General features: G+C 42.8%; 1 long non-coding RNA gene across 1 annotated transcript in view; it reads right to left on the bottom strand.

The window, feature by feature from the left end:
• Positions 1-1,483: 1,483 nt before the first annotated feature.
• LOC133098818 (uncharacterized) overlaps positions 1,484-24,539 on the bottom strand; it is a 110,008-nt gene continuing 86,952 nt past the window's right edge. Inside the window, exon 3 of the long non-coding RNA XR_009702253.1 lies at positions 1,484-1,621. This is a non-coding gene — a long non-coding RNA (uncharacterized LOC133098818). The remainder of the gene's footprint in view (positions 1,622-24,539) is intronic.

Below are 24,539 nucleotides of genomic sequence, written 5' to 3'. Positions count from 1 at the left end.
CCAAGGGGGAGGTGTGGTGGGGAGGGATGGATTGGGAGTTTGGGATTAGCAGATACAAACTGTTATATATTTAGAGTGGATAAACAACAAGATCCTACTGTATAGCACACGGAACTATATTCAATATCTTGTAATAAACGATAATGGAAAAAAATATGTATAACTGAATCACTTTGCTGTACAGCAGAAACTAACACAACATTGTAAATCAACTACACTTCAATAAAATAAATTTAAAAAAATTCTTAAATAAATAAATAAAATTAAATTAATAAAAATGGGCCATAAACTGATAAACGGATTTTTTAAATATGGTCATCCATACAACGAATGTTATTCAGTCATAAAAAGGAATGAAGTACTGATACATGCAACAACATGGATGAAGCTTGGAAACATCATGCTAAGTGAAAGAAGCCACAAAAGGCCATCTGTTGTATGATTCCATCCATATGAAAAGTCCAAAATAGGCACATCCATAGAGACAGAAAGCAGATTCATGGTTATCAGGGATGAGGGAGAGAGGAAAATAAGGAGTGAATGTTAATGCATACAAGGTTTTCTTTGGGGTGATGAAAATGTTTTTGAACTAGATAGTACTGATGGTTGCACTACATTGTGAATATAATAAATATTATTAATGGTAAATTTTATGTTATGTGAATTTTACATTTTTTTTTTAAAAAGAGCCTGAGTTAAACAAACAAAAAAAAAGAAGCCATACTGGTGACAGATGGTAACTAGGTTTATTGTGGTGATCATTTTGTAATGTATAGAAATATCAAATCACTATGTTGTGCACCAGGAACTAACATAGTGCTGTAGGTCAGTTATACATCAAAGCAAACAAATAAACTCATAGAAAAAGAGATCAGATTTGTGGTTACCAGAAGCAGAGAATGGGGGGAGGGAGAACTGGATGAAGGTGATCAAAGGTATAAACTTCTAGTTATAAGATAAATAAGTATTAGGGACGTCATGTACAACACGATAAATATAATTATCACTGTGTGTTATATATGAAAGTTGTTAAGAGAGGAAATCCTAAGAGTTCTCACCACAAGGAAAAAAATTTTTTTCTATTTCTTTAATTTTCTACCTATATGAGATGATGGATATTCACTGAACATTGTGGTGATTATTTCATAATGTATTTAAGTCAAATCATGATGCTGTACACCTGAAACTTATACAGTGCTGTATGTCAATTACATCTCAATAAAACTGGAAAATACATATGTACGTACATACATACAAACACTCTTCCAGGGAGCATACCTGAATCCTCGGAAAAAAACAAAGAAAAAGAAGGCATACTAACCATCCTCTTTAGCGGAGGCCTTCATACCCTTGAGTTCAGCCTTGTTAAAAGCTTTCCTGAGTTAATCAACCACCAATTTTTCCCACTCAGCCCCATAAGGGAACAATTTGATTAGGTAGGCCAACACCAGACAGCTACTATGTACACTGACCTTGGCCTGTCTTAATCATCAAAATGCTGCTGTCTCAGGGCAAGCCCCTCACAGCTTCTCACACAGGTGATGGAGAGCAGTCGCACGGAGATTTTCTTCAAACCAGGGAACAACGGAGAGATTCATTTCACACCGGGAATTTTCCTTCACTGAAACACAAAGGTGGTTCAAGGATCTGAGTCTTTGATTGCATGACTCCTTTTGTGTAAATAAAAAGGCACATGTAAGCATGGACATGGATCTGGCAGTGTACACATAAATGTTTTTCAGGATAGAAACAGAAACTTGTCAACAGTATCACCTTAGGGAAACCGACTGGGCCAGGAGAACTTCATTTGTTATTGTGTATTTTCTAAACCCATTTAAATTCTCCAATCATGTAATTATATGACTTTTATAATATATATATTTCTATATTTATATTTGCATGTAAATATAGGTAATACATAAATATAATATTAAAAATGCTAGCCGAGTCACTTGACTCTATAAACTGGATCTTGTAAATTTAACCATTAGAAAACAGCCAACTGAATCCAAATTGAGAGATATTCTGCAAAACAACTTACTTGGACACTTCAAAAATGTCAATGAGGGACTTCCCTGGTGGCGAGGTGGTTAAGAATCCGCCTGCCAATGCAGTGGACACAGGTTCGGGGCCCTGGTCTGGGAAGATCCCACATGCTGCGGAGCAACTAAATCCGTGCACTGCAACTACTGAGCCTGTGCCCTAGAGCCCATGAACCACAACTGCTGAAGCCCGCGTGCCTAGAGTCCGTGCTCCGCAACAAGAGAAGCCACCGCAATGAGAAGCCTGCGCACAAGACCCAATGCAGCCAAAACTAAATAAATAAATAAATAAATTTATTTTAAAAAAAAAAAAATGTCAATGACATAAAGAACAGGGGGTGGGGGGGGGGGAATGCTGAGGAACTGCTCCAGATGAATGGAAGCTAGAGACCTGAAAATGAATGCAGTGTACGTGCTATTTACATGCTGCATTCATCTGATCAATTACCTAACCTCTCTAAGCCTCAGTTTTTCCATCCCTAAAATGGGTTGATAACAATCACTATCACTCCATAGGGCTGTTTGCAGAGTTAGTAAGATTGTGCATGCAAGTGCCCAGCACACAGAAAGTACTCCATAAATGAGAGTGTAATTATTTCTTAAAAAATCTGTTGTTTTGAAGGGTCTGACTCTAATGGATGAAAATCAAAGATCATTTTAAGAAGTCACCTAAATTGTAGAAAAAGGGTTACTTAGTGAGGGATTTAATTTTTCCTGAACAATTTACTATGAGCAAAATCTTTGAAAAATGATACTTGTAAAAGGCAAACTTATTACATAATGACACTTCCAAGGTTTATTATTCCTAGTATTTAACTACTTATCTCTTCAATTTTAACACAAAGCTAATCATTAATATTATCATATTCTACAAGTAATTATTTTAAAAGCTTTTGCTGTAATAGCTGAAACCAACCTGGCTATTCCTGGTACTGAAGAAGGTAAAAGTGTTTATTTTTTTTTTTAGGACTGACATGAAAGAGACTGATTTTTGATGCCAAGAAATCACTTAGCGTTCATGTGACTTCAACTTCACGGCATCTTGGAATATGTTTATCCTTGATCAAAATTCCTCCTGGGGCAAAATGCCAATAACTTCTCCTCTCTACTACGTTCCCTAACAAAACCCAAAGAGAAATTAAAGGCAAGGTCATAACCCATGACTCAGCCATGTTGGCAAACACTCTGGGATGTCATGAACTACCATGAGCTATAGCCACTTCGAGTCCATTTCTTCTGGGCACCTCTTGCCTGGTGGATAATACTGTACCTAGCTTTCCAGTAGAGAAACTGAGGTGCAGAAGTGGAATGAAAAGGCTGAGATCGGGATATCCATTAGGATAAAATCACTGAAGTCCCCACGGTTGGGTCCCAGTGCCCATCATTCATTGTATGAAGTATGAAAGGTTGGTAAGGGAGGGTACCTACTTTCAAAACAGCCTCTTAATTTGCCGGAGGTTGCAGGGCCGGGAGGGTGGCGGTATTTTTTACCATTAGCCCTAAGTTCAGCACAAATGAAGATAAATAATATTTTATTTTTAGAATGTTACATAATAAGCTTTTAGGGAAATCTTTATTTCTATAAGACTGACTGTGAGCTTAACCATAGAAAAGTGCTAGACACTATTTTCAGCACTTTACAAATATTAACTAATTCAAACCTTATAATGGCCTTATTATTACCCCCTTTTACAGACGAGGAAACTAGGCATGAAGAGTAAAATAACTTGCCAGAAGTCATGGAATGACCCCTAAAACACATTGTTAAGTCAACTGTAGAATACTATCTAGATCCCATTTCTATGAGAAAAAAAAAAAAAAAAAAAAAAAAAAATCTTTAGGGCTTCCCTGGTGGCGCAGTGGGTGAGAATCCGCCTGCCAATGCAGGAGACATAGGTTCAAGCCCTGGGCCGGGAAGATCCCACATGCCACGGAGCAACTAAGCCCGTGCACCACAACTACTGAGCCTGCGCTATAGAGCCTACAAGCCACAGCGACTGAGCCCACGTGCCACAACTGCTGAAGCCCGCGTGCCTAGAGCCCATGCTCTGCAACGGGAGAAGCCACCGCAATGAGAAGCCCACGCACCACTACGAAGAGCAGCCCCCGCTCGCCGCAGCTAGAGAAAGCCTGCACGCAGCAACGAAGACCCAACACAGCCAAAAATAAATAAATAAATAAATAAATAAATAAATAAATAAATAAAATTTAAAAAAAAAAAATCTTTAATGTGTGTGTGTGATGTAAATGCAAAGAAAGAGGCCTGCCTAGACAAATACACTTCAATCACCGCTGGTGATTATTTCTGGAGTGGGAGTAGTGGGGTGGGAAGATAAGGAAGACTTTCATATTCTGCTTTTTTTACTTCTCTATCATTTGCATATTTTAGAAGGAGGCTATTTCAGGCATTAACATTCATAATTGTTTTACCTTAGAAAAATCAAATAAAGAACCATATCTAACAAAGCAACCACAGAAATGAGCTTATCCTTCCTTTAAGGCACATAAAACTCCATGTGTGATTTATTGTTGCAGTAATCGCCAGGAAAATTTTTAAACAAGTCTTTATTGCACACCTGCCAGGCAGCGTGCTGGGTGCTGCTGTGTATTTTATCTCACTTGATCTTCACCAAATCCTCTTAAGGGATAAATTCAAGTTTTATTTCAAAATTTTTAAAAAGTATTTAGGGGCACTTGGGTTATTAAGATGGAGTAATTTATGTAACACAATGTAGCACTGTTCTCATTTATCTTTTACCATTTCATCCTCCTAAAATATGGTGAAATAGGAAGCTCAAGAGATTATTATTCCCAGTTTATACATGTGGAATCTAAAGCTCTAAAAGAATAAATAACTCAGTCAAGATACAGTGAATTACAAGTGAACACTATAAACAAGAGCCAGGTCTCCTGGTTCTCGACCTCATGTTCTGGCCACCAGAGTGTAGCCCAACTGGCCCAGTCACGTCTGTCACCATATTGCCAACACTCGTTCATAGAGTGACTGGATATGAGCTCTCAGTGACCATCTCACCAGTGGCCCTCAATCCTGGCTACACAATAGAATCACCTGGAGAGCTTTTAAAATATATCAATGCCTGGGGCTCATCCCAGACCAATTAAATCAGAACCCCTATGGGCAGGGTTCAAACATCTGTATTTTGTAAACACTCTTCAGTGATTCTAAGTGAGAACTGAGAACCAACCTTAGGAGGCAAATAGGTGTCACCTGAAATGCTAATTCCGATTCACTGAAAGAGGTACATGAGGGCTGTGTGGGAAAGACTCTGAGTGGGCGTCTGGGCTCGGGGAGAGTGCCGTGAGTAGTGAGTGGTGTCGGCTGTGGACGCGGGAGGGGTAGGCGGCCCGTGAGCTGTGTGCCGGCCAGGCCTGATCTAGAAGGAAACCGAGGCCGGAAAGTTTAAGTGATTTACCGTGGTAACCAAAGGAGCTAGTGGCAGAGCCGAGTCTAAGCCCGGGTCTCCTAACGTCCAGCTCAGCCCTCCATGTCTTTACATAACAGAGTAGCTCCCAAACCAATTCACAACCACCAGGAAGATGTCAGACCAGCCCTGTGACTAACCGGACCGTGCACCCACAACACACCCGCCGTCTTGTGTGCCTACACCCAGCATCGCCCCCATTGCTGCGTGAAGAGGCCCCTGCAACAGGCGCAGCCCACGGCGGCCAGCAGGCACCAGGCACTTCCAGTGTACCAACTGCTCTCGCTGCTGCCACCGTTCAGGTTGAACTTAAAGAGAGAGCCAGAGAGAAGTAATGCTGGGCCTGGAGTTGGGAGCTGTGGCCACAGCTTCCCTCTATTACTAAGCCACAGGAAAGGCCGCCCAGGAACGTGCCTGGCAACACGCAGCAGGCCGCCTCCTGCCTGCCCCAGGCACACTTCTCTGGCAGCATCCAAATCACTGCCTGTCTTAGAAGCCTGTGGGGGAGGTGACTCGTGTGTGTGTGTGTGTGTGTGTGTGTGTGTGTGTGTGCGCGACTCAGGGATCTGTCATAAATGCCCCATGAGTCACCCACTTCCTGACCAACACACTGTGGAGACAACTTCAGGATGCACAAAAGCACAGGAAAAGAGCCTCTTGGCCGGGAGCTGGTTATATGTTTTCGGGAAACTGGTTACTTTTAATATAAATACACACACACACACAGCCCCCAAGCTAAAACTCAACACATTTAGTGTCTCTTCGTTGAGATAATTCTGTCCACAGCGGTTTCTTTTATTGTGGCAAAATATATGTTACATAAAACTTCCCATTCTAACCATTTTTAAGCGTACTTCAGGGGCATTACGTGCATTCACATTGTTGTACAACCACCATCACCATCCATCTCCAGAACTTTTTCATCTCCCCAAAGTGAACCTCTGTACTCCATAAACAATAACTCTCCATTCTCCCCTCCCACCCAGCCCTGGTATACACCAATTTACTTTCTGTCTCTAGGAATCTGACTACACTATCTGCCCATAATGTTTTACTTCATGAATCATTTATCACTTCATTGTTATGATTTTTAACGGAAAAAAATGGGTAATGCTCTGGCTTCTTGATGTCTGTTTCTTTAAGGATTCCCTAAATAGAAATAGAAATAATTCTCTTGAGTTTCTATTCGAATTGGGTAGCAGAGGATGGCGAGATGGAGAAGCAGAGATGACTGGGGTCGGGGGAGGAGGGTCCAACTGAGCAAAGAAGTGAGCTTCAGAGCACCAAACCCAACACATTCTGGTTGCTCATACAAAGAGACACCAAAATGCCACAATCCAGTGCTTTCCCCAGGTGGGCAGCAGTGGCTCTGAAAGGCAGCCAGCATGTGAGCCACTTCAGTGCGTGAGCCACACAGGGCTCCCTACCTTAGCAGTTTTTCTGGGAAACCCATAAAAGAAAAGCAGAGCAAGCAGTGAGCATTGATGTCTTTGACCCACACAGTTAAATGGTTGTTAATAACTCTGTTTCACAATGCATCTGCAGACCAGCTCTGGCTCTGTACACCTCTGCAGGAAGGCGGAGGCCGTGCCCACAAGGACCACAGCTGCTTCCACTTGCTGTCCCAGGGGAACCTCACAAAGCACACTTCCTGCCCCTGGTCACTGGTCTCAGGGCCGGTGTGGACAGCCCTCCAGTACATAGGCTTGGGAGAATCAGAAAGAGGTTCACTTCCGAGAAGTCCTGTGGAAGGTTTAGTCTAAGCAAAGGTTCCTAGCCTGGGGTCTAGAAACACCCCACCCCACGGCCACCATGACCCAAAGAAGAAAGTCAAGAATCTCGGGATTTGTGAATATTTCCCACTCAGACCATAAACCAACCACAACGAATGTTGTAAGGAATACAAAGACTTAGGACAAGTGTAATCCCTTCCTTCAAGAAGCTCACATCTGGTTAGGAGACTCAGAGTCTCCATGGAGGTGGGACTGCCTACTGGACACCAAATCCTCCTCGGAGGAAGGTGCTAACAGAGCTGGGTTCCTCTGGAAGCAGGGTTTCTGGAGGAAGTTGAGTCCTGGGACTCTCAGAGGCCAGTTCTTTTAAGAGATGTGGTCTTTCTGGTGTACAGTCACGTCTGTTTTTTAAGTTTCTGATCTTTGATCTCTCCGAAACAGGACTTGACCATGGGCTGCCAAGACCCTGAGGTGCTGGTCAGTGAGAGGAGACCCACCCTCCTCCAACCTATCCCTGAGGGGGGCCGAGGCAGCCCAGCACTGCCCATTTCTAGAGGACCAGAGGCACCAGCAGAGACCTCGCCTGCTGATTCACTGCCACACCTTGTTGAGCTCCACCCACAGAACAATCCGCAGCTCACACCGAATCCCCCCACCCCAGCATCCTAAAGCAGCTACAAAGGAAATTAATGGTTTCCCCCAGAGGCTTTTATTTATACAAATGTAAAACCCCTATAAATACCCTCCCAGATTTGTAGACCTCTTCTTGCTGTTGTTTTTCTCCTGTTGCTTAGAATGAAAGAATGAGGATGACACAAAAATAAACCCCTTTAGTACTACAGAAGAGTGAGAGTTCGGTGGCAAATTGCAGACAGTGATTAAGTGAATACGGGCATGGTATTAGGACACACACCGCAGCCTGTCACCTTTTCAAAATTAAACATGATCACGTCCCACACACGCTTACATCATCCCCCTCCATAAAACGCTTGAATGGCTCCCCACTGCTCTTAGGACAAAGGCAAAGTTCCTCAATGGAGCATACAGGGCTTGCCTGTCTGTCCCTGGTGCCTCTCTAGCCTCATCCCACATCCTTCTCTCCCCGCCCCACAGGCACGCTGCCCCCCCTTCAGTGATGCAGGTGGATTGCGCTCCCTCTAGCCTGAGAACTGTTATGCATGCTATTCCTGCCTAGAATATCACTCCTGCTCAGCCCTTCATCTAGTTGAAGCCCTAGCATTCTCTAGACCTCAACACAAACTTCGCTTGCTCAGAGCAACAGTCCCTGAGCCTTGCATCTCCCCGTTATTCTCTCTCTAGCCCTGCCATCACACCCCTTTTCCTCATGTGCTAAATGAGACTATCACTTCTCCTGTCACTTTCAGATTTCCTGTGAATACTAAGTGAGAAATAGTATGGGATGGCAGATACAGAATAGAAGTATCTATCCAATTTTCTAGTGTGCCTTCCCATACCACAGAGCCTGCAAGGCTAAAACCTAGTTTCCAGACTCCCTTGCAGCGATGTCTTTGCAAAGGACTTGAATTTACAAAGTTAAGAAGGCATGAGGTATGCATTCTGCTAGCACAGATCACAAGTGGAGCTGGAGCCAATATTTCTGATCTCCAAATTACAATGAATTATATTCTTAGAGCTAACATTTCTGGGACTGGCTTCCTAATTGTGGCAGAAGTAGATGCTCTCTGGGTAGGCCAGTTCTGGGATCCAGCTCTGGGAGACACTCATGGAAGGCCAGCCCGAAGCCTGCACCTTGTAAGCACATGATTATCTATATTAACGCCCTTTCTGCTTAAACTACTAAAGTGGTTTCTGTTACCTGCACTGAACCCTGTTCAGTGATATATATGAGAAAGAGCTTCTGGAACTATAAACTTCTATGGAAATGTGAGCTATGGTTACTCATCACGGTGCAGAGCTGCCATCTGGAAAGGGGCCATGGGAATAGCCATCAGTCACGAAATGTGCAGTTTCAGGATGACTCACACTCTTGGAACAGTCTCCCTAGTGCCAACAGCCATTTTAAACCAGAATCCTCACCTGAAACTTGGAGGTGTCTCTAAGTGTCATTTTGGAATCCAGCTTCTCTTCTATAGTCTTGTTTTTCCCTATCTGGAAAACAGGAACAGTGTAGAGTTTGCAGTGTGTGGCACTTGGGGAGGGCTTTCTAGAGTTGATCATCTCCTAAAGCACATCCTGGAAGGGCTGACATTCCTGTATCAGGTGGAAAGCTCATGAGTCATTCTCAGTGGCTCATACATACCTCCCTCACTTTGGCAAGCCTACCCTGCATCCTTGATGCTTATACATACCTCCCTCCCTTTGGCAAGTCTACCCTGCATCCTTGATGCTTGCTCACCCTGCAGTCATTCCCAACTCAGGGAGGGAGGGAGACAGAGGGCCGTGGGTGCTGCTCACTCCCCCCTCATTTTTCACCACACGGGGCAGACCATCTCAGCACCTGGCTGTGCGAGGCCTGGCTGAGGTTACTGGGTTGAGTCCCAACAGGATGACAGCATGGAGGTCTTGCTTCTTCAGCACTTTGTTTTTCCAGCCATCTAAAAACTCTGGCTCAGCTACAGACAGCTCAGCTGGAATGCCCCGGGCGTAGCACTCATGAGCCTGAATGGAAAACCTTAAGTTCAGAGGGAGAATGGGTGAAATTGAACAAACGTCACCTAAAGCAGCCTTGGGGCCTCTGATTACTTCTCCATCTCATTTTACCACTCTTTAAAGGCTTATGGTGGTCACCTGCCAGGATGAAAGCACCTCAGCTCAAGGAGCTAGCGGGACAGAAGGGATAAGTGAGAGATTAAACACACAGAGCACTGCAGATGTGACTCAAGAGAAGTGGCAGGGAGAGGGAGAGAAAGAATAAATCACCACCAGATAAAATTGTGCTCGTGGCTGGCCTAGATAAAAATGAACTTGGGGACTTCCCTGGTGGTCCAGTGGCTAAGACTCCATGCTCCTGATGCAGGGGGCCCGGGTTCCATCCCTGGTCAGGGAACTAGATCCCACACACCGCATCTAAGAGTTCACATGCCGCAACTAAAGATCCCACATGTGGCAACTAAGACCCGGAGCAGCCAGATAGATAGATAGATAGATAGATAGATAGATAGATAGATAGATAGATAGATAGATCTTTTAAAAAATAGAATAAAATAAAGATGAACTTGCATCCCTTCTGGGTGGGAAATGTCCCTTTTTGATGGAACAGGGAGTTCGTCTGTGCTCTGGGCAAGACCGGGTGCTCCGGGAGCAGTGTTTTGGGAGTCCCTCCTCAGACAAAGTTCAGGGCCCAGCTGCCCTTGGGGAGGGGGTAGCTGAGCTATCAAAATCCCCACATTCACCCCATTTTCAACTAGGGCAGTTCCAGCCATACTTGTTTCACACGTTGGACGTCTTAAATGATTTCATTTGAAGAAAGAGATATGTGGGGTTTAAAAAAAGAGAGAGAGAGCTGGAAAGCCACTCATCTGAGGAAAAGCACTAGGCTAGGAATCAGGAAGCCTGGTTCTACCACTAATTTTCTGGGCAACCTTAGCAAGTTATCTCAGCCCTCTGGGCTTTAGCTTCCTCACCTGGACACAGGAAAAATACTGACTTCAAAAGTTGCTGGGCTTCCCTGATGGCGCAGTGGTTAAGAATCCGCCTGCCAATGCAGGGGACACAGGTTTGAGCCCTGGTCCGGGAAGAGCCCACATGCCGCAGAGCAACCAAGCCCGTGCGCCACAACTACTGAGCCCGTGTGCCACAACTACTGAGCCCGTGTGCCACAACTACTGAAGCCCGCATGCCTAGAGCCCGTGCTCCGCAATGAGAAGCCACCGCAGTGAGAAGCCCACGCACCACAATGAAGAGTAGCCCCCGCTCGCCGCCAAGTAGAGAAAGCCAGTGTGCAGCAACGAAGACCCAACAAAGCCAAAAATAAATAAATAAATAAATAAATTTTTTTAAAGTAAATGAAATATTAAACATTAATTTAAAATACTGGAAAAGTTTAGGTTTAGAAGGGTACATAAGTCACATTTAGGTTTGTTCTACAAAGCTCAAGCATGTTCAAGGGTTTTGCTTTATCCTGAAGTATTTCCCCAACCCTTGGGCTGTTTCTACACAAATGCCTCTCCACGGATGTCTGTCTCCATGGCAGCTGGCCAGTGCTGCCTGTTCTCTTTTTGTAGTTTTCTCTCTCTCTCTCTCTCTCTCACACACACACACACACACTCACACACACACATACAGTAACACAATTGAAAAGAGGAACTTTTCTGAATTCTGGAGAACTTTGAGTGGTGTACCTTGAGAGAGTTCCTGAAAGCACCTTGTCAGGTTATTTCCCACTGCCAAGATGAAGGAAGGGAGAAGGCACTGGAAAGGAGAAACCATCACTCCAAATAGAATGGAAATGGAAGCACTGCAAAGTAAATAGCTGAAAATATCACAAGTGTCATTCACCATTCACAAAGACTGTCTTTAGACAACATAATAATCCAGTACAACATTTATTCTGTCTGAGGGATTATTACAGCACAGTTTTACCTTTCCATCTTCCATGGCGTAGTGTGATTTCTTTAATAATCATTCTTTGTCTTTCCCAAGCTTTAGGGGTCAGACTAATCCAAATGATGACTTGGGGAGACTGAAGTGAGGGTTGTTGGCAGCCTGGAAAACCACGCGAGGACTCTCATGCCTTCAGCGTCGCCACACAATTACAAATGACTGCTCTTTAACTAGCCTTTTCCTTGGCATGACCTGGCATTATTTACTGTGCACTGTCTCAGGCCTGGGATATCTCTCCCTCTACCCTTCTCCCACGAAAGTCCTAGTTCTTCCAGGAAGCCTTGCTTCACCACAGCAACTTACATGCTCTTTCTCTTTTTTAAATCCATATGGTGTAATTCAACAAGTGTTAATCACGTCCCTTTCCAAGGTGGAAAGAACAGAGAACTATTCAACCTAATTCACTGGGGGCGGGTGGTGGTAGGGGGTTACTCTAAGAATAAATAAGAGGTAAGGGAAGAGACAGGGATGTCACAGGATCTGATACTGAGCCACGGTACAGCCAGTTCTCATGGGAACTAAAGCTTCAGAGTGTCTTTAGAGACATTAGCAGCACAAAATCTCAAGCTTCCTCTGCTGGTGCCTCACCCATAACAGAGCTGGTACCCTCATGTGTTTGCTTCTCTCTCCATCTCCACCAGCTGGCCTCCCCCTGCTCACTCATAGTTTTGCTGGCTTCAAGCTGCAGCAATTTATCCATGATTTGGCTGGCTAGGGTCCCAGAACTACCACTTAGCATCCTTTCACCTTTTTCCCCTTCTACCAACTGGCAACTTGTTTCAGTGTTTTGGCCTTCAAATTCCCAAGTAAGAACACCTGATTTGCCCAGTTAAACTTTTGGAGCTAGACTATGCAGGTCATAGCCAGGCAACAGCTTGGTTGATCTTAGGTTAAATGGCTCCTCACTAGCTTGGAGATGCTGAGAGATTCTTCATGTAGAGGCCCAGCAGAGATTTGATGGGGGCTCTGAGATTATGTGTGACCTTTAACTTCTAAGGATGGTTATTTTTGGTAGCAGTTGTAGGCTAGTGTCTGCATGGGTCTTCTTCACTCTAAAACCACAGTGGGAATAAGAGTGGAAACTTACCTAGAAGCCCCATTTGAAAGAAAGCCCATTTCTGGCAACTGGACAGGAGAAGACTTGTTCTAATACCATTTGGGTATAAGATATGACACACACTACACAACTTTTTGGAGTAGGCACAGGCTGATGAGGCCAGAAATTTACAGGAATGGGTTACACATAGATGACCAAGACTTCGCCCTTGATGTCATGGAGCCTGTATTATTCAGGGTTCTCCAGGGAGACAGAATGAATAGGATATATATATAGAGAGAGAGACATATGAGGAGGTTTATAATAGGAATTGGCTCACATGATTATGGAAGCCAAGAAGTCCCATGAACTGGCATCTGCAAGCTGGAGAACCAGGAAAGCTGTGGTGTAATTCAGTCCTGCCACAAAAGCTTGAGAACTAGGGGAGCCAATGGAATAAGTCCTAATCTGAGTCTGAAGGCCCAAGAAGCAGAAGTGCCAATGTCCAAGGGCAGGAGAAGATTGATGCCCCAGCTCAAGCAAAAAGCAGATTTGCCCTTTCTCTGCTTTTTTGTTCTATCCAGGCCTTCAATGGATTGGATGATGTCCAGCCACATTGGTGATAGTGATCATCTCTACCAGTTTACTGATTCAAATGCTAATGCTAATCTTTTCTGGAAATACCCTCACAGACACATCTAAAAAATGATATTTTACAAGTTATGTGGGCATCCCTTAGCCCAGTCAAGATGACACATAAAATTAACCATCATAGAGCCCCATCTAGCAGAGAAGATTGACATGTAAAAAAGCATGTTCCAAAACAGTACAAGGCATTGGGTAGCACAAAAGAAAGAATGGGTAATTCTCTAAGGGAAAGCTTCCTCGTTCAAGTAAAGTTGTGAATAACAAGTTTAACTGGTAGACTAGGAGGGCAAGACATCCCAGGCAGAGGGATCATCAAGGAGAAAGGTATGAAGAAGTGAAGTATAGGATGCTCCAGGTCAGAGCTGTTATAAAATATAAAGGGAGAAAAAGTAGGAATTAAGGCTGGAGAGAGGTATACAGGGATCAGATCATGGAGACCTTATAACTCAAAAAAGGACCAGTAGAGTTTTAAGGAGGAGAGAGGTATGAAAAGACTTTCCTTTTTGGAAAATTACTGTGCCAGAAATGTGGAGGACATGTTAAATTGAGGAGAGGTTAGAGGCAGGCAGATCAGTTATGATGCTATTAGACTTGAACCCAGGCATTGGCAGGGGAAATAAAGAGGAGAATATGGATTTGAAAGGTCAAGAATGTAGAACAAGTTTAGGGTAGAGGGAGATAATGAATATAGTTTGGTACATGTTGAGTTTAAGATGCATCAGGGCAACCCAGATAGATATTTCCAATATAAGTTTTTGGACAGATGGTCCTGAAGTTAAGGAGAAAGGTCAGATCTAGAGATAGAAATTTGGGAGTCTTGTGCATTGACATGGAGGGAAAAGCCATGGGCTTGGAGAAAATCAATGAGGATGGAAGGTAGGGAGCAGAGTAGAAGAAACAGGAGAAAGGAATCCTGGCAGTAATGGCACAATAGATTACATGGTATCTTGTAACATTTTCTGAATATTTCTCTTCCCAACTTAATTAAATTCTCCATGTTATCTTCTTCCTCTACTGTTACCCTCTCTCTTTTCAGCCTCCCCTACTTCCTTTCCCAGGCCACTGTGAACCTATTCAGTGTCTTTGTGCAAGTTAGAACAGTACACACCCTCTGGGCACTTGGCTTGGCAAGCCAGCTTTGGGTAAATTCGGAAAAAAAGTACCATTCCTTTGGGCTAAGGCAGCCTCATGCCAATACAGAGCTCAATAAGTAGAGCCAAGACTGATTCACCACCTCAACCTGGACCTTTGTGCAACACACAAACTGCTCAACTTTATGTGGCAGCTCTGGCCCCCATCCAACAAGATCTACACAACAAGATTCCTAACAAGGTCCATAACAAGTACTTGTGGATGACTCTTCAATTTCCTTGTGATTTAAAGTATTTTAAAGCAGCATTTTATTTCCTCTCTTTGTACCAGACTGTGCTGTGACAAATTTTGCTAATGATGGCTCTTCAAACCTGGCCCCCAGATCTTAAGAGTTGAGAAATAAAAACATCAGACCAATCTCTCTCACACACAGGCAGCCCTTGGCCCTTTTCCCTGATTCTCGTGAAGAAAGGCCACAGAATCCTCTCTTTCAAAGGATGGCAGCTCTGAGATGCCAGCAACTTCATACTCTGTGGCTTTAGCCTGGTCTGCTCCCAGCCACATGCCATACCCAACCGATGTCTCTTTCAAGACATTCTTCAAAGCAGCTTCCTTCCTCCTTTGTCCTCTGTCCTTTGGGGATAGTCTCTTTATGAAAAACTGATTAATATCATTATTGAACACAGTTGAGAATTCTCTATCCTTGAGATCCAACAGTCATCTTATCTAAACGGATTTATTCATGCTGCATATCGACGTGTAATGTGCCCGGTATAACCCTTCAGGCAAGGTCCATGCTTCTGCAAATGCTCCGCCATGTTTAAAATTATGGCGTAAATAATTACAGGATTCATTTCACTGATATTATTAATAATAAATTTCTGTGAATTACACTCTCAAATGCCTGGGGTGGTTTTGAATGAAAAAGAGATTACAGGGAACTTCAAAGAAGATAGAATGTTGGAATTAGCAAACTTTGAAATTAGAAAAAAAAGAAAATTAGAAAAAACGAGAGGAAAAATAAGACTTTTCAGCTGCATTGAAAGAGGCATTGAAGTTATCTGGACTCCAGTTAATTTTATCACATTGTCATCCTCACATCTGGCACAAATAAAAGAAACTCATCCATAATCCTACCAGCCATCAAATTAAATTACTTTTATTTTTCTGTGTTCTCCCTCTGATCTTTGCCACATGTATATAAAATGGGTTCATAGCTTTAGTCGCAGATCCTGGCTAATTTTACTAGATTTCAAACCCACTGATATGAAATGGGATTCAAATCAATACGTATGAATTGAGCATTTACTATTATTTAAATCTCAGCCATGGGGAAGGCTACCAGACAGGTGCTGCCCTGTAGAGTTTAGAATCTCCTATATAGGTGTACCAGAGACAAAAGCAGGACAGACTAGGAGGCAGCTGCTAGGAGAGAACGCTAGCATTAGGAGTCAGGAGCTGTGGGTTCTGACTATTTCAACCAGCTATGATCTTGGGCAAGCCTACCTCTTGGTTGCCTCAGTTTCCTCATCTGTAAAATGAAGGGATTGAACTTGATCAATGGTTTTTAAACTCTGCTCCTCAAAAGGCTGCAAGAAGATGCTGGGGCATGAGGCGTAGTGCTATAGCACCGATCTCCTCCCACCTCCCTGCAATCAGAGCAGCTCCAGCTTTGTCTACTTTTTATGCCGATGCGTCTGACAACAAGACAGATCATGGGGCTTCCCTGGTGGTGCAGTGGTTGAGAATCTGCCTGCCAATGCAGGGGACACGGGTTCGAGCCCTGGTCTGGGAAGATCCCACAGGCCGCGGAGCAACTGGGCCCGTGAGCCACAGCTACTGAGCCTGCGCGTCTGGAGCCTGTGCTCCGCAACAAGAGAGGCCGCGACGGTGAGAGGCCCGCGCACCGCAATGAAGAGTGGCCCCCGCTCGCCGCAACTAGAGAAAGCCCTCGCACAGAAACGAAGACCCGACACAGCCAAAAATAAATTAATTAATCAATTAAAAAAAAAAAAAGTTCCACATTTCAGTACTTTAAAAAAAAAGACAGATCATGTGCATTCAGGGCTGTCTCAGAAAAGCAGGGACTTCCCGGGCGGCACAGTGGTTAAGAATCCGAATGCAGGGGACACGAGTTCGAGCCCTGGTCCGGGAAGATCCCACATGCCGCAGAGCAACTAAGCCCGTGTGCCACAATTACTGAGCTTGTGCTCTAGAACCCGCGAGCCACAACTACTGAGTCTGCATGCCACAACTACAGAAGGCCGCGCACCTACAGCCCGTGCTCCGCAACAAAGAGAAGCCACCTCAGTGAGAAGCCCATGCACCGCTCTCTGCAACTAGAGAAAGCCCGTGTGCAGCAACGAAGACCCAAAGCAGCCATAAATAAATAAATAAATAAATAAGCTGATCAATAATATGAAAGTGTTTAAAAAAAAAAAAGAAATAAAAGCAAGGACATAGGGTCACCCTGGTTATCAACAATACAGACAGCCAGGGTTCACAGAAGGGGGAGGTAAAGGAGGGCAGGTGCAGAATGGGAAAGGTGCATGGAGGAGCCAGGGCTTGGATGGACCTTGAGGGAAGGTGGTACAGAGGGTCCCTGACCTACAACAGTTCAACCTACAATTTTTTGACTTTACAGTGGTGCAAAAGTTATGTGCATTCAGTAGAAACTGCACTTCAAATTCTGAATTTTGATCTTTTCCTGGGCTAGCAATGGGCAGTACGATACCCTCTCCTGATGCTGGGCAGTGGCAGCAAGGTGCAGCTCCCAGTCAGCCATGTGATCACAGGGTAAACAACCAGTACACTTATGGCCATTCTGTACCCAACCATTCAATACAGTATTCAATAAGTTACATGAGGTATTTAACACTTTATTATAAAATAGGCTTTGCGTTAGGTGATTTTGCCCAACTGTAGGCTAATATAAGTGTTGTGAGCATGTTTAAGGTAGGCTAGGCTACGCTATGATGCTCGGTAGGTTAGGTGTATTAAATGCATTTTCAGCTGACAATATTTTCAACTTACGATGGGTTTATCAAGATGTTACCCCATCAAAAGTCAAGGAAGATCTGTACTTGGAAAGACAGAGGGAAGAGGTAAATGAAGAGAGCATTTCAGGGAAAACATAGTGCCCAGAAAACAGGATGCACTTGGGGTGGAGCTGGGCCTGGGGAGCAGAGACGGCTGTGGAGTAGGATAAAAAGAAGGGCATGACATATGGTCACCTTATCTTTGATAAAGGAGGCAAGCATATACAGTGGAGAAAAGACAGCCTCTTCAATAAGTGGTGCTGGGAAAATTGGACAGCAACATGTAAAAGTATGAAATTAGAACACTCCCTGACACCATACACAAAAATAAACTCAAAATGGATTAAAGACCTAAGTGTAAGGCCAGACACTATCAAACTCTTAGAGGAAAACATAGGCAGAACATTCTATGACATAAATCACAGCAAGATCCTTTTTGACCCAACTCCTAGAGAAATGGAAATAAAAACACAAATAAACAAATGGGACCTAATGAAACTTAAAAGCTTTTGCACAGCAAAGGAAACCATAAACAAGACCAAAAGACAACTCTCAGAATGGGAGAAAATATTTGCAAATGAAGCAACTGACAAAGGATTAATCTCCAAGATTTACAAGCAGCTCACGCAGCTCAATAACAAAAAAACAAACAACCCAATCCAAAAATGGGCAGAAGACCTAAATAGACATTCCTCCAAAGAAGAGATACAGATTGCCAACAGACACATGAAAGAATGCTCAACATCATTAATCATTAGAGAAATGCAAATCAAAACTACAATGAGATATCATCTCACATCGGTCAGAATGGCCATCATCAAAAAATCTAGAAACAATAAATGCTGGAGAGGGTGTGGAGAAAAGGGAACACTCTTGCACAGTTGATGGGAATGTAAACTGATACAGCCACTATGGAGAACAGTATGGAGGTTCCTTAAAAAACTAAAAATAGAACTACCATACGACCCAGCAATCCCACTACTGGGCATATACCCTGAGAAAACCAAAACTCAAAAAGAGTCATGCATGATACTATACATAGAGAATCCAAAAGATGCTACCAGAAAACTACCAGAGCTAATCAATGAATTTGGTAAAGTAGCAGGATACAAAATTAATGCACAGAAATCTCTTGCATTCCTGTATACTAATGATGAAAAATCTGAAAGTGAAATTAAGAAAACACTCCCGTTTACCACTGCAACAAAAAGAATAAAATATCTAGGAATAAACCTACCTAAGGAGACAAAAGACCTGTATGCAGAAAATTATAGGACACTGATGAAAGAAATTAAAGATGACACAAATAGATGGAGAGATATACCATGTTCTTGGATTGGAAGAATCAACATTGTGAAAATGACTCTGCTACCCAAAGCAATCTACAGATTCAATGCAATCCCTATCAAACTACCACTGGCATTTTTCACAGAACTAGAACAAAAAATTTCACAATTTGTATGGAAACACAAAAGACCCCGAATAGCCAAAGCAATCTTGAGAACGAAAAATGGAGCTGGAGGAATCAGGCTCCCTGACTTCAGACTATATTACAAAGCTACAGTAATCAAGACAGTTTGGTACTGGCACAAAAACAGAAATATAGATCAATGGAACAGGATAGAAAGCCCAGAGATAAGCCCACGCACATATGGTCACCTTATCTTTGATAAAGGAGGCAAGCATATACAGTGGAGAAAAGACAGCCTCTTCAATAAGTGGTGCTGGGAAAATTGGACAGCAACATGTAAAAGTATGAAATTAGAACACTCCCTGACACCATACACAAAAATAAACTCAAAATGGATTAAAGACCTAAGTGTAAGGCCAGACACTATCAAACTCTTAGAGGAAAACATAGGCAGAACACTCTATGACATAAATCACAGCAAGATCCTTTTTGACCCAGGTCCTAGAGAAATGGAAATAAAAACACAAATAAACAAATGGGACCTAATGAAACTTAAAAGCTTTTGCACAGCAAAGGAAACCATAAACAAGACCAAAAGACAACCCTCAGAATGGGAGAAAATATTTGCAAATGAAGCAACTGACAAAGGATTAATCTCCAAGATTTACAAGCAGCTCATGCAGCTCAATAACAAAAAAACAAACAACCCAATCCAAAAATGGGCAGAAGACCTAAATAGACATTCCTCCAAAGAAGAGATACAGATTGCCAACAGACACATGAAAGAATGCTCAACATCATTAATCATTAGAGAAATGCAAATCAAAACTACAATGAGGTATCATCTCACACCGGTCAGAATGGCCATCATCAAAAAATCTAGAAACAATAAATGCTGGAGAGGGTGTGGAGAAAAGGGAACACTCTTGCACAGTTGGTGGGAATGTAAACTGATACAGCCACTATGGAGAACAGTATGGAGGTTCCTTAAAAAACTAAAAATAGAACTACCATACGACCCAGCAATCCCACTACTGGGCATTTACCCTGAGAAAACCATAACTCAAAAAGAGTCATGTACCAAAATGTTCATTGCAGCTCTATTTACAATAGCCAGGACATGGAAGCAACCTAGGTGTCCATCATCGGATGAATGGATAAAGAAGATGTGGCACATATATACAATGGAATATTACTCAGCCATAAAAAGAAATGAAATGGAGGTGTTTGTAATGAGGTGGATGGAGTTAGAGTCTGTCATGCAGAGTGAAGTAAGTCAGAAAGAGAAAAACAAATACCGTATGCTAACACATATATATGGAATCTAAGGGAAAAAAAAAAAAGGTCATGAAGAACCTAGTGGCAAGATGGGAATAAAGACACAGACCTACTAGAGAATGCACTTGAGGATATGGGGAGGGGGAGGGGTGAGATGTGACAGGGTGAGAGAGTGTCATGGACATATATACACTACCAAATGTAAAATAGATAGCTAGTGGGAAGCAGCCGCATAGCACAGGGAGATCAGCTCGGTGCTTTGTGACCACCTAGAGGGGTGGGATAGGGAGGGTGGGAGGGAGGGAGATGCAAGAGGGAAGAGATATGGGAACATATGTATATGTATAACTGATTCACTTTGTTATAAAGCAGAAGCTAACACACCATTGTAAAGCAATTATACTTCAATAAAGATGTTTAAAAAAAAAAAAAAAAAAGAGTCATGTACCAAAATGTTCATTGCAGCTCTATTCACAATAGCCAGGACATGGAAGCAACCTAAGTGTCCATCATCGGATGAATGGATAAAGAAGATGTGGCACATGTATACAATGGAATATTACTCGGCCATAAAAAGAAACGAAATGGAGGTATTTGTAGTGAGGTGGATGGAGTTAGAGTCTGTCATACAGAGTGAAGTAAGTCAGAAAGAGAAAAACAAATACAGTATGCTAACACATATATATGGAATCTAAGGGGAAAAAAAGGTCATGAAGAACCTAGTGGCAAGACGGGAATAAAGACACAGACCTACTAGAGAATGGACTTGAGGATATGGGGAGGGGGAAGGGTAAGCTGTGACAGGGTGAGAGAGTGGCATGGACATATATACACTACCAAATGTAAAATAGATAGCTAGTGGGAAGCAGCCGCATAGCACAGGGAGATCAGCTCGGTGCTTTGTGACCACCTAGAGGGGTGGGATAGGGAGGGTGGGAGGGAGGGAGACGCAAGAGGGAAGAGATATGGGAACATATGTATATGTATAACTGATTCACTTTGTTATAAAGCAGAAACTAACACACCATTGTAAAGCAATGATACTCCAATAAAGATGTTAAAAAAAAAAAAAAGAAGGGCATGAGTGCTTGAAGGCAAGCATATAAATACAAGTTTGACAAAGTAAGCTACAAGATCTCCTGAAGATTTCTGAGCAAGGGAATGACATGCTGAAATTGGTGATAAGGAAGATTAGTGTGTCAGCTTTTCACAAAGCAAACACTTCTTGACGCTTATGAGGTGTCTATAGGCACTGAGAATACAAAGCTGGAGAAGGCAGCGGCTGCCCTTGAGGAGCCTGGCAGCGGGGAATGCAAATGGGTTGAAACAGAGGAGAGCAAGAGTTGGGGCTGGATTATGGAAGAAAAATGGGGGCAGAGTAAAGGGGGAAGAAGCAAGAGATGAAAGACATTGCAAAGTAAAAATTAACACGACTTGGTGGCTCGCTGAATAAAGTAACTCAAGGAGAGGAATAAATAACAAACGACCACACTTTTTAATCCTGGAGCTTGAGTGTAGCTTCCTCTTCCTCTTGGGGCCACAGGTAGACCACCTTTTCCAGCCTCCCTTGCAGCTGGGTATACCATGTAATTGAGCTCTGAGGAAAGATTGTGAAAAGAAGTAATGTATTCCCCGTCCAGGTCTGGTCCATAAAAACTTCCCACATGTGTTTCTTCACTCTCCTTCCCATCCTCCCGATGAATGAAGAGGGCTCTGAGGCTGAAGAGGAGGTCAGATCCACAAGACTGAAGGAGGGCTACATGAAAGTCTGCCTGCCAAATAGGAACACCACCTGGGCTTCACATGGCTCACTGTGGTAAGCCACTGACATTCTGGAGTCATTTGTTACGGCAATTAACTTATCCTGAGACTGAAACAATAATCGTGCCATTTTAACAACCAAGAGAAGAAGTTGATATGGGCTTAGAGGATGAGATAATAAATTCAGTGTTTCATTTAGGGTTGTTTTGCTTTGAGGTACTATAAAACCTTACCTAAACTAATTTAAAGGGGGGAAAAAGGAGTTATTGACAACACTTCCAACTTTCAGTCCTGTATAGCTTAGAAGGAAGCTTTTTCCACCAAGTTATGAGTTTCACTTTGATTGGCCCAATTTAAGTCATGTGCCCCACCTGAGAACCAATCATAAAAGCCCTGGCTGTCCTGAGTGGAGTGGCTCTGTACTGGGAGAACAGTCAACTCTACCCAGAGCAAGGGTGAGGGTGATTCCCCAGAGGGAAAGCAGGGCACCACTACTACAGAAGGGGAAACGGATGTCCAATGTTAAAAAGCAGTAAAAGTGCTTCACTTTCTGTTTCAGACATGCCTAATTATTTGTAATATCCAAATGGAAAGGACTTTATAGAACAGAACTAGACATGCCTAATTATTTGTAATATCCAAATGGAAAGGACTTTATAGAACAGAACTAGACATGCAGTTTAATCCAGGCTGTGTGAATAAGAGATTTTCTTCCTTTTTCTGAATCCCTAAATCCGAGAAGACTGAAGGAAGAAGACAAAGAATTCCTTTTGGAGGTCCCATTTGATATGTGGCTTCACTGTTTCCGTTGCCTGTCTTTTCTACTCAGTCTTTTTTTTTTCCCTTATTTTTTTTGGGGGGGGGGATGCGTCAGGTTTTAGTTGCAACACACGGGATCTCTGTTGAGGCATGTGGGATCTTTTCGTTACGGCGCGTGGTCTGCTGGGATTCTCTCTAGTTGTGGCGCGCGGGCTTCTCTCTAGTTGAGGAGTACAGGCTCCAGGGTGCGTGGGCTCTGTAGTTTGCGGCACGTGGGCTCTCTCGTTGAGGCGCACGAGCTCAATAGTTGTGGCACACAGGCTTAGTTGCCCCACGGCATGTGGGATCTTAGTTCCCCCACGGCATGTGGGATCTTAGTTCCCCGACCAGGGATGGAACCCGCTTCCCCTACATTGGAAGGCGGATTATTTACCACTGGACCACCAGGGAAGTCCCTCTACTGAGTCTTTATGTGAGAAGTTTGGGAAGTAAGGAACATATTTTTAGGGACACAGGTGAGGAACACAAAAGAGATAATACATAATATTGAAGAGTATTTTGCAAACCTCACACTCCCATAGCCTTTTTAAAAATGCTGATTTTTAGACTCAGTTGATGAGGGCGGCTGAGTTGGGCTGCACAACTCCAGGACCAGCTTTCATTGAGAAAGCTAACATGAAAACAGTGTCCCCTGGAGTTGTACAATATACCAGCACTGGATTCAGGAATTCTCTTTACATAAGAAAAGTCTTCCGACATAGAGAATCTGACTGACTATGGTCTGAACCCTGCTTCCACAGCTTGGAACATTCTAAAGTCTTCCCCATACTTTTATAAAATGCTTGATCTTACTTGAGACATTTACAGAATATATTCTACTTACTTACTTCCGGATCTTACTACGTCCTCTTGATATTTCATGCCCCCCAAATCCTCTCCTTCATGTGAGTCTGCCATCTTGGTTCTACCCTCTGTGGATCTCTATGAAAATTTTCCTAAGAACTTTACTTAAGATTTAAGGTTGTCACTGAGGAAGAATTATATCATATGCCAGACAGCAAATTAATAAAATCCCCATTTGATTTTTCTGTTCTCCCCACAGATCCCTCTTTATAAGCCTCTCTTTATTAACTCAAAACTGCAAATTTATTTTGACCCTTTAGCATAAAGCTTTTCCTAAATCTTTTCCTGCTCCAGTACTTCAGTATCTTCTATCTAGACTTTCTTCATACCAGAACCATGCCATCCTGATTACTGTAGCTTTAAAGTTTTGAAATTAAGTCATGTAAATCTTCCAACTTTGTTATTCTTTTCAATATTGTTTTGACTATTCTAGATCCCTTAGATTTCCATTTTCAGTTTGTCAGTTTCTACCCAAAACAAAAAATCTGGGGAGAAATGACGTCTTAACAAGATCATGATTCCAATCCACGCACACAGTATATTTCTCTCCATTTACTTAGGTCTTTTTAAATTTCTCTCAGCAGTATTTTGTTATTTTCAATGCTCAGGTCATACACATATTTTGCTAAATTTAACCCTAAATATTTCATTCTTTATGCTGTTATTTATGGTGCTTTTTAAATTTCAGTTCTAATTGTATATAGCTATCATATAGAAATACAGTTGATTTTTATATGTTGAGTTTGTATCCTGCAACCTTGCTAAATAGGATGCAAAACGATACAGTAACTTTGGAAACAGTTTGGCAGTT

This window comes from Eubalaena glacialis, chromosome 1 (assembly GCF_028564815.1).
Source record: "Eubalaena glacialis isolate mEubGla1 chromosome 1, mEubGla1.1.hap2.+ XY, whole genome shotgun sequence".
NCBI lineage: Eukaryota > Metazoa > Chordata > Mammalia > Artiodactyla > Balaenidae > Eubalaena > Eubalaena glacialis.
The sequence above is the reverse complement of the archived record's forward strand: the minus strand, read 5'-3'. Positions and strand labels throughout refer to the sequence as shown.